This window comes from Triticum aestivum, chromosome 6B (genome assembly GCF_018294505.1).
Source record: "Triticum aestivum cultivar Chinese Spring chromosome 6B, IWGSC CS RefSeq v2.1, whole genome shotgun sequence".
NCBI lineage: Eukaryota > Viridiplantae > Streptophyta > Magnoliopsida > Poales > Poaceae > Triticum > Triticum aestivum.
This window is the reverse complement of record NC_057810.1, coordinates 701,481,879-701,493,119: the sequence shown is the minus strand read 5'-3', so window position 1 is coordinate 701,493,119 and position 11,241 is coordinate 701,481,879. Positions and strand designations below refer to the sequence as shown.

General features: G+C 48.7%; 1 pseudogene across 1 annotated transcript; it reads left to right on the top strand.

The window, feature by feature from the left end:
- Window positions 1-5,572: 5,572 nt before the first annotated feature.
- On the top strand, window positions 5,573-6,488 carry LOC123134990 (germin-like protein 1-1; annotated as a pseudogene). The gene is made up of 2 exons (XR_006465789.1): window positions 5,573-5,692; window positions 5,794-6,488. The product of XR_006465789.1 is annotated as a germin-like protein 1-1 (transcript).
- Window positions 6,489-11,241: the final 4,753 nt, after the last annotated feature.

The window sequence follows — 11,241 nt, the reverse complement described above, 5'->3', positions numbered from 1 at the left end:
TGAAGGAGTCGAGAGTCTCACCGTCCCGGAAGGTGATCTGTTCAAACTCCGCGCGCAGTCGTTGCGCGGTCGCCTCGCGCACACGGTGCACCCCCATGCGCATGACCTTGATCGTTTCCCAGGCCTCCTTCGCCGTCTCCTTCACGACGAGGACGCCGAGCATCTCCGGGGGGACGGCCCGGAACAGAACGCCGAGCGCTGTCTTGTCATCACGCACGTGTTGTGCGTTGCCTTGGATCGCGTCCCAGAGCCCCCAGGACTCCAGGTGCACCTTCATCACGAGAGACCACTCGATGTAGTTCGTCGTCGTGAGCGTCGGGAACGTGGTGCCCGCGTTGGGCACGAGCGGCGCGCGCTCCGTGGCCGCCGCCTGATGGATCACCACCTGCCGCTCCCTCCTGACGCGACTTCAACCACGACTACGCCCTCGTGGGGGAGTGCGCGAACGGCTCCCATTCCCGCCGTCGTTGCGGGGTGCCGCCGCCGTCTGGTCCGGCTGAACTCCGGTGTCAGACATGACGTCAGGATCGCTGGAAACAGGCTCTGATACCAATTGTCAGGGTCGCACAATCCCTCTCGCAGCTCGCTGATCACAGAGAGGAGAGACAAGGTGTTTTTGCGTCACGTTCAACGTTGTGACTTTTCTGTTTTTCTTCTCGTCTACTTATTCTGTTACAGAAAGCAAGGAGTAGCCCGGTCCTAGCGCCACGATCCCGAAGACTCGCGCCATCCCACGAGTGGGTATCGTGGCTGACCACCCCGATCGATCGGGCAACGATCGTGCCCAGATCGCCTACATGCGCGGCTCGCACAAACGGCTCGCGAGCTCCTACGCCTAGCTACGTTATTCTCTGACGAAAACAAACTAACTGAAGAAAAAGCTACAACGACTAGATTAGCTAACAAGGCGGACCAGCGATCATGGACTAATCTTTGGAAGGTTCAGGTTCCGTTAAAAATTCATATATTCCTATGGAGACTTGCTGAACAGTCTATACCTTCAGAGATCTTCTCCATCACCGTAATATGGCAACTTGCAGTAATTGTAAGCTCTACAGAATGGAGGACTCATTGCGCCACTCGCTTCTGGACTGCACGACATCACGTTGTGTATGGGAGCTTACTGATGGAGGAATAGTTCACGCCATGCACCAATCCAGGGAACTGGACGCAAAACGTTAGATTTTTACTATGTTGGACTCACTACCACACAACCAGTTTATACGGTTGCTGGTTACTCTCTGGGCGATATGGCACGCACGACGCAAGGCAATTCATGAAGCTGTCTTCCAGAGTCTGAGAGGTACACATGAATTCATAGAGAGATTCTTCATTTGTGAGATAAATGCTACTCTCTTCGTTCCTAAATATTTGTCTTTTTAGTGATTTCAAATGGACTACCACATACGGATGTATATAGACATATTTTAGAGTATCGATTCACTTATTTTGCTTCGTATGTAGTCACTTATTGAAATCTTAGAAAGACAAATATTTAGAAACGGAGGGAGTATTAAACCTGCACATACCATTATACGCCATGTAAGCATGCAAGTCATGGCTGGCCCAACCTGGGTCGCTCCTCCAGTGGGATCAGCCAAAGTAAAGGTAGACGGAGCTGTTGGCAATTCATCTAATCATGGATATGTTAGTGCTATTTGCATAGATGCCCAAGGAAATTATCTTGGATCCTCGGCACTGGTTTTTGCTGGGGTAACCGACCCGACTATGCTTGAAGCTTTAGCATGCCAAGAGGCCATGACCCTATCATCAGACCTGTTACAAACAAGCTTCATTAGTTGTTGCATCAGATTGTAAAGGTGTCGTGTCAAACATAAAAGGACGGGACTGGCAGGAAACATGGTCATATCACCCGGGAGATAAAGATTATGGCATCGGAGTTCCAAGAATGCTCTTTTGTTTTCAAAGGAAGAGCTCGAATCTGGAGGCACATAGCCTCGCTAAACATGCGCTTAGTTTATCTATAGGCCGTCATTTATGGCATTTGCGACCTCCTATCAATTGTATTCCTGTAAACATTATTGAGCAATAAAGAGCAAGCGTGTGTTAGCCTAAAAAAAAGTTGGAGGTGATCCTGACGTGCCTAAGATGGTAGGTTTTGTAGAGTGGGAGTAAAGGTGGGGGTAAATAGTGGCTAGGGCAATTATCAGTCCAATTTTTCTGAAAGCCCTTTCTCTTTGTCTCCCCCTTTTATTCTTCATTTGTTTGCATGCATGCAATTTCTAATAAATCGCCGGTTGCGTGGTTTGAACCTGCCCCAAACTCATGTCTTTGTTTTTTTAGAACGAAGGCTCGCGAAGAGCCCGGCTTTGAATTAACAAAGCCATCAATCGGCCAGGAAATACAAACACACACAAACCACCTCGGCCAAACGATACAAGGGGACACTCTTGGAGGCTTACAACTCAATGGAGCGCACAAGCTCAAAAATAATACAGGAAAACAAAGCTTGATGCTTGTCCTAGCCGAAGACTACAGCCAAACAGACATCTAGGATAGGGAGCACGACGAGGACCTGCTTACAATAGAGGGTGGTAAGTGAGCCCGACCAACCCCCAGGGAGAAAGATAACACACATCCTCCGTCTCTCTCGCCGCAGAGGGACCCTTCCCTCTCGCCATGGCTTGCAAGGCGCCGTACCGTCGGACTTGAGAGACGCTCATCCTAGAGTAGGGGAAGTGCCAGCTTCAAGACCTGGAGCAGCCGCAGCACACAACCACTTGAACATACGAGCACTCCACGACTGCTGCATCCCCACATTCTAGAACACCCGAGAGCTGTAGGAAAACCACCATGTGCAGCTACTGAAGAAAGGCAACAAAGGCATCAAGTAATACCGACAGGCCACCGAGGAGCATTCCCAGGCAGCCGTTGAAGAAAGAACCGGGGTTCTACCACTGGCGAGGCGCAGGTCCAACCGAGTAGGGGAACCATATTCCCTACCGCCGGGTCGAGGCGCCGCACCGCCGGAACTGGACCAGACGCGTCACCGGCAGAGAAACACCACCCATGAAAGCAACGGGGACGCCTTCAGCCTTGCAGAACCTCGTTGACACCACCATCACCAGACCACCCAAGCCACCCAAAGCTCCGAGTTTTGAACCCCTCACCTGAACGCAATCCTTCCCAGGCGGCGCCCCCAAGGAAGACACGACACACAGCGCGCCATCGCCGCCCAATCCAAGCCGGATTTTGGGCTTTCACCCGGGAGGAGGAACAGGGGTGGAAAGGGGGAGGGCCTCTGCAGCACCTCCAAGGAGGAAACGACATCATGGACGTCGCTGCTGCCAGGCCGGCCAAGCCGACGAACGGTTTCCCGCGGCCCAAAACCAGACCACCGGTCACCCACCAACACCAGACCGGCGTTCGGAGGGAAGCCGACTGGAAGCGGCGGGGATGAGGGAGACAGGGGAAAGGAGTCAGACCTCAGATCTGGCGAGGAGGGGAAGACCTCCGCGCCGCCGCCGCCACCCGCCGTCGTCTCACCACCCGCGTGGTCGAGGTCGCCAGCCAGAGAACACCCGCGAACGACGCCAGCCGAGATGGCGCCGCCGCCTCGCCAGGGAGGGCCACCGCCCCAGATCCGAGGTCCTCCTTGAGGGAAGGAGTGACTGAGGCCTCACCGCCACCATCACCAGTGGCCGCGCAAGCGAATCCGGCGGCTTTCTCAGGTGGCGGCGAGGGAGGAAGGGTAAGGGAGCAGCGGCGCGAAAGGGAAACCCTAGTCGCCGCCCGTGTCGCCCCAAGCGGACAACGCGGGGGGGGGAGGTAATTTCCTCTCCCTTCACTCATGTCTTTGTTACATTCAAAAACAGAAAGGAAACCCGTCTTCTTGTGTAAGTAGCTAAGGGTGTTTTAGCATGGCAAGCCAGGCCAGGGTTGGCCTACCTTGGCTGCTTTCCAACTAATAACTGACCTAAAAGGAGCAGCAGACGCCATGGCTGCTCGGCGAGATAATGTTTCCTACTCCTGCGTCGTACAATCTCAAAGCACCGGTCCCATTTAGAATGCCGCCGTGACGGGATCAGATGTACCGACCGGAACGGGACAACAGGTAATGGCGCGGCAGGACGCCGGCGAGCGCTTCGGACAAGGCAAGGGAGCGTCTCCTCCCTCGTCCGCGAGCACGCACGTAATAACGGGCGGGATACGCGCATTGTCGGTGATAGAGACGGCCGAGCAGCTGAATTGCATCGGATTGGTTTGAATAAATCGCTCTTCGCAGCCTGCTTCGTCCGCCGTATTTGAATACGGCTAGTGGCTCGGTGCTCGGTTTAGCCCAGAAATTTTTTATCCCGGAAGAGACAGAAGTCTCATGTGACTCCTCTCTGATGCAAGTGTGATTGATTACTGGCTGAGACAGCTTGCCACCATCAGTCGGACAGCTATGTCCATGTATGTACGTAGTACCTACCTCTTTTGTTTTGTCAGCCGCTCCAGAAAAAGAAACTCAGCTTGTTACCCCATACCCCTTCGCTCGTAGGACTCAACGTCCTCACCTAGGGTTTTCCCTGCCTCTCGCCGGTCCATCTAGTCTCCTACGGTCCGGTCTTAGGACGGTTTCGTTTATAGGTGTTAGCTTTTCTGCCATTCTCAGTAAGATGAGGTGACGGCAGCTTCATAAAGATGGAATACAGTTTTCCCCGCCTAGCCCCCGCCTCAACGGTGTTTCTAGCGTCGGGGGTGTGGAGGTGTCTCTCCAGCCGATCTCGTGGGAGCCAGTCGGCGTTTGTCTTCAGTGGATCTGCTTGTATTCGGTCTTCGTTCGTCTACATCCGTGTGTCTGCAGGTTGGATCCTTTAGATCTACACCTCTTCATTGGCGGTGGATATTGTTCTGGTGCGCTGATCCTATTGAGCCTTAGCACAACGACTACCCAACTACCAACTACAAAAATATTTGCCCGATACCAATGAGTGAGTAGCAAGGACGGCGGTGCGTTTTTGACTCACTCCAATGTTTGTAGACGTTGCTAGGTGGTCTCAAGCTAGATGCCTTTGACTCACTTCAATGCTTGTAGATGTCGCTAGGTGGTCTCAAGCTGGATGTAAATTTTAGTGATGTTCTTTGTACTACCTTCACAATTGATAAATATATCCAAAGTTTTCTTGGAAAAAAAAAGGATACAAGCATTATCATGTGCAACTGCTCGATAAGCCACCCGTCACCCTGTGCAATCGTGCATTGTTTCTGGAGCTCCGCCCGCGACGACGATAGTTCCACGAAACTCGGGTCCATTGTCTCCACCGAATTGATGGATCATTGATCTGATTCAGAGACGCATGTGTAGCAGGTAGCCTGCATAAACAACTATATCCCCATTTGATTGGCTCCAAATTAACGGAATCGGATGCTTTGCTTCGTTCCCCATCCGAACCAGTCGCAGCTAGCCTGCCCTGTTTGACCTTGAGATGGCGATGCTATCCATAGTTCCATACACAACTCGCCCTGCCTATAAGTACCATATCCTATGTTTGCTCAATCCACACTCAGGAAGTACTCCACAGCTATAGCACCAAGGTGATAGCAAGCAAGCATTGACCAATCAATCATGGCGAGGCTTCAGCTTTCTGCCATAGCGGCCTGCGCCGTCCTCCTCGCCCTCGCCGCCCCTCCCTCGCCGGCAACCCCGACATGCTCCAAGACGTCTGCGTCACCGACCTGAAATCCTGCGAGTCATTTTGCCGAACTATTCATTCATCCTAATTTGTCAGCTTCGTTGTGTGCTGGCTCTTGCTGACACGGTGCATTCATCCGAACCAACCGGAGCAGCAATCAAGCTGAACGGGTTCCCGTGCAAGGCGGACATCACGGCGGACGACTTCTTCTTCGCCGGTCTCAAGAAGCCCGGCAACACCAACAACCCGGCGGGGTCCAACGTCACTGCGGCAAACGTGCAGTCATTCCCAGGGGTGAACACGCTTGGCGTGTCCATGGCGCGCATCGACTACGCCCCGGGAGGCCAGAACCCGCCGCATACCCACCCGCGTGCCACCGAGATCATCTTTGTCCTCGAGGGAGTCCTCGAGGTGGGCTTCATCACCACTGCCAACAAGCTCTTCACCAAGACCATCACCGTCGGAGACGTGTTCGTCTTCCCGCGTGGGCTCGTGCACTTCCAGCAAAACAGGGGACATGTCCCCGCCTCTGTCATCGCCGGCTTCAACAGCCAGCTCCAGGGCACGCAAGCCATTGCCACCACGCTCTTCGCTGCCGCGCCGCCAGTGCCTAGCGACGTGCTGGCCAAGGCCTTCCGGGTCGGTACCGAAGACATCGACGCCGTCAAGGCCAAGTTTAAGTAGTGTGGGTGCCTCCGGAGTTGGCAACTCTCCATCCGTTTCGGAAGAATAACGGTGTGTTCATTGCTGAATAAATGATACTCAAGCGAGCTGTAGCGTGCAGTTGATTTGTTGATGTGTATGTTCCATTTTTTTTCTTTAAAATAATACAAAATTGTTTCTCATTCACATAGTGTATGTTCATTTTTGTAACGTGTCCTCCATTTCTTGATGTTTTTTTTAGAAGAACGGGAAGGCCTCTTCCCGGTTCCATTAACCAGAATGAAACCATACAGAGTCTTACAACTACAAAGCTAAAGTTCAGCGGTCCAGACTTAAACAATTATTACAGCCCTGTTCGACTAAGAGCCAAAGGACAAAAAACAAAAGCACAATGAAGGCTAAAAACATACGCATGCCAGATCAGGGGGTGAGATCACACCGCAAACTCGCTCGCTTCCCTCCTAAACTTGAGTGGTGGTGCCAGGGCCGCTTGGGGCGACCAACAAATTGCGAGGGTAGACACAGATCTGTTCACCATGGTCTTGCCGTCAGTGTCACGCTTCTTGGCAGGAGAAGAGAAACCGCCGTCTTCAGAGATTTTGAGGTTGTCCCAGCTTACACCAACATCCAATCCAGAGTTCCTAGCCTTCAGCCACATGAGATCATCCAGGGTTGCTGGAGTAGCTTCACCAACGCACTCAAGAACTCCTCCACTCGGCTTTTGCTTGCTTCTGGGGTCAGAGTCACCCAGAACTTGAGCATCCTGTGTATCAGTCTCCACACCTGATTAATAGACGCTCAAATGGTGTTATTAAAAATCATAGAGTTCCTATATTTTCATAAACACCATAGGACAGCAGAACTAACTACGTTTAAAGCTAAATTCTTATTATTAGAGATCCAAAATCGGGCCACAGTTTCAAAGTTTGTGCCCAAATTCTTTTGAAAAAAGAGATTGACAAACGGCCAAATATTCCTGGCTACTACACAGTCAAAAAATAAATGGTGGTTTGTTTCCTGTTCAGCACAGAAAACACAATCAAGTGGTTTAATTATATGTTTTTTCCACAGATTGTCTCTAGTCATCAGCTTGTTTTGGGAAAACAGCCAAAGGAAGACATGAATCTTTGGAGGCACTACCAGTTTCCAAACAGCTGGCAGGAATAGGGGTTGAATCCCTCTAAAGTTAATCACATGGTACAAAGAACTAGAGGAGTAGACACCCTTATTCTCAAGTTGCCAGATCAGAGCATCAGAGTCACCATCGAAGGTGATTTCTTTAGCAATCTCCACTAGCTAGCTGGTACCATTATTCCATCATCTTACTGTCAAAGTTCCTCCTAAAAGTCAACTTCAGTGTTTCACCATCCCAGACATCTCTGACACTTTTGTTTTGATCCGTTCCTTGACCGGAAATTCGCAGGGGCATGCAGGTGCAGGAGCACGCACCTGCCTAGCCGTGTTGGTCACCCTATTTCTTCGCAATCGGCAAAATCGCTGGTCCCGCACAAGGGTACAATAATTTTTAAGTTTTTGTTTTTGAAATTTACATTTTTGTCGGTCGCATGTTCTGAAACTTACAATTTTGCACCAAGTTTCAGTAGTTGAAACTTTTTTGTCGGCCGCAGGGGTCTGAAATTCATGATTTTATTGGTCGCCCGTACCAAGTTTCAGTAGTTCAAACTTAATGAAAATTTAAAAATTCATCCAAACTTATTCAAAATGGATCTCATTTGAAAGCACTCATCACCAGAAACGCGAACATGCAAACGAAATTTAATTTGGTTGGTTCAAAAGATATGAATGATTGAAAATCGCATGCCAAAAGACAAAGGGGGCTGCGTGCCCCGCAGCTGTACTACAAATCCTCTCACATTCCTTAACGTGTATGTTACATTAGTTATTTCTCTCGAATATGTACGAGTGTGCATATCATATATCAAAGAAGGAAAGGCATAGAAAGCCTCCACCGGACATTAGTTATTTTCAACTTGTCAACAAATTTATAATTTGGTAGATTTCCCAAGATTTGTTCTACATAGACTAAACAACAACAACAAAAGTCTACTCTAAAACAACAAGCAAACAAAGCGTGTGTTTGGCTTCGATTGTTCAACATTTTTGTCGGTTGTGGGATCTGAAATTCATGATTTTCTCGGTCGCCCGTACCAAGTTTCAGTAGTTGAAACTTAATGAAAATTAAAAAACTCATCCAAACATATTCAAAATGGATCTCGTTCGAAAGCCTTTATCACCAGAAACACAAACATGCAAATGAAATTTCATTTGGACTTTTGGTTCAAATTAAATATATGAATGATTGAAAATCGCATGCCAAAATAAAAAGGGGGCTGTGTGCCCCCGCACCTATGCTATAAATTATCTCACATTCCTTGACGTGTATGTTACATTAGTTATTTTCAACTTGTCAACAAATTTATAAGTTTGCAGATTTCCTAAGATTCGTTCTACATAGACTAAACAAGAACAAATGTCCACTCTAAAGAACGAGCAAACAAGCGTGTGTTTGGTTTTGATTGTTCAACATTTGTACACACACAAATGTTCTCATCTCAAAAGTCAGCCTTTTATGTATCTTGCAAGCTGGAATTGCTAAGAAACTAAAAGTGGCCACATTTCATCGGTGTTCCCATGGTTGCTCTGTCTTGCCCACGTCCACAACGGGGACGTGCTCCTTGGGAAGACCACCATTGGTGTTGCAAATGTCGTTGTTGTATGTAATTCAATACAGTATTTACCAATGTCGTTATTGTTGTGCACACTCCTAAATGAATAGGTGGCAGTAGTTCAAAAATGACCTTCACAAAAGTTGTTTTGGACAAACATTCTATGCAAGATGTGTGATGTTCACGCTAGACGGTTTATAGGGCCGACCAGACCCACTCATCTTTCATTGGTGTTGCAAATGTCGTTGTTGTATATAATTCAATATTTACCAATGTCGCGGCACGATCGCCACCTCCGCGCCTGTGTCGTCATCCCCCGTCCTCTTCGCGGGCGGCGTGTACTTTCCGCCGCCACTGCTCTTCCGTGAAGTGTGCCCATCACTGCTCGCCGCCGCCACAACTCCTCCTATCTCCGCCGCCGTGCTCCGCCTCCGTGAACCTCGCTCTGAATACCAAATGTCAGAACCTGCCCAGATCAGCACACGCACACGAGGGTGGATTCAGACTCAACTCTGAAGAACACTGACGAACAGGAAAAACAGGGAGGAGACTGAGTTTTGCGACTGCGTCTTTGCTGCTCTTTTCTTTATTCAGTTGGTAACAAACTGATCACCCCTGATCCGTTATTCCCGTGCCATCCCACGGACGCATCGTGGTCAATCTCTACACGATTACAGAAGTAAAACAAACACTACTTCCTACTCAGCCGCAACGTGAACATAGCACGTTTCTGGCTTGAACAAACTTGCGTACAGGACGCTTATGAGCTAGCTAAAGTGCAGAAAACAAACTTGTGTACGTGCAGCTAGGTTAATATAACATCCACGCCCAGGACGGGCTGTGATGTACCTACCGGAGCAGGACAATAGGTAAATTCACGGCAAGACGCCGGCGAGCGCTTCGGACAAGGCAGAAAAGGCCCCCTCCTCGCTCGTCCGCGAGCACGCATGTATTGTCGGTGACAGAGACCGCCGGCCAGCTACTGTTTACGCTGTAGCCGCCACCGAATGGCATCTGATTGTTTAGCACAAGCCGATTTGGTTTTTCACCGGTCCATGGCTTTACCTGAACTGGAGTCGACATGATTTCTGGTAACCTGACGGCCGCCATCCGCTCATCAAGTTGATCCATTTCAAAACACCAATTTGGCATATGCTTTGTGTGTAATATATACGGGATCGTCTTCTTTCCTTGTTGACGAGGGTTCTCCATCATAACATGCTCTTGGAGTACTAGTTCGCACAATACCACTAGACAGCAGACACTACTTTTATTCTACTTTGTACGAACAGCTGTCCCCGCTCAGCTTCCCAAGCGGCAAAAGTCAGAAGCATTCTTCACAACAAAATCAGGGTGCGCGTCATAGTTTTATAGAAAATGACTCCTCAGACAGCTTGCCACCAATCATGCAGACATGGTATGCATGTACATGTATTTTTTTCTCTCTTTTTTTTTGTTGCTATGTACATCTACGCAATACTTGTAAACTTTGGTGGAAGCGTCTGTCCCTTCGTGTATAGAGTTGTTAGCATCACAAAAAAAAGGGATATAGTTGTTAGCAGGTTGATAGTTATTATGATTTGTATCTATCTCTATCTCCCTTCTCCTAGCGTGCAAGTCACCATTGAGTCGCGGTTGTAATAATTCATTGCATGTGTCGGATAAGTCCCGATGATGATTCAAACTCTAACGGTTATTCCCTATGTTGTTTTTTGCTTTCACATCCCAAATTAGATTTATCTTAAGTTAAAATTTGTAAAGTTTGATCAATTTTGTACTAAAAATTCTGGATTTGCTACTAATAGTCATCCGGATCACAATCAACAAAGTCTTATCTGACTCCAACATCATTTGATTTTATGCGATGATTTGTGTGGATTTTTCTTTTTCTTTTATTGATTTATTTATGTTTCCTATTTTTACTTTGTGTTTTCCCATGCCCCACAAAGCTACACTCGCACACCCGCCTGGTCATGCACAACTGTAATTGCACGTCCACACACATGCACGCAACTGCACTTGAATGTCGCTTGCGTTTATACCCTATCTGTGAGTTTACTTGGAGTCGTCCTTGCAAGTTGATCAATTTCAGAACACAATTATGGCATGTCCTATGTATGTTTTCCGTACTAGAACGGGGTCTTCTTTTCTTTTTAACCAGGCATCCCGTCAGAACATGCTCTTGGAAGGCTAGGTCAGAACATGCTCTCTGAGCTTGGAAAGTTACCGAGAATGGATCAGTTTAATGCATA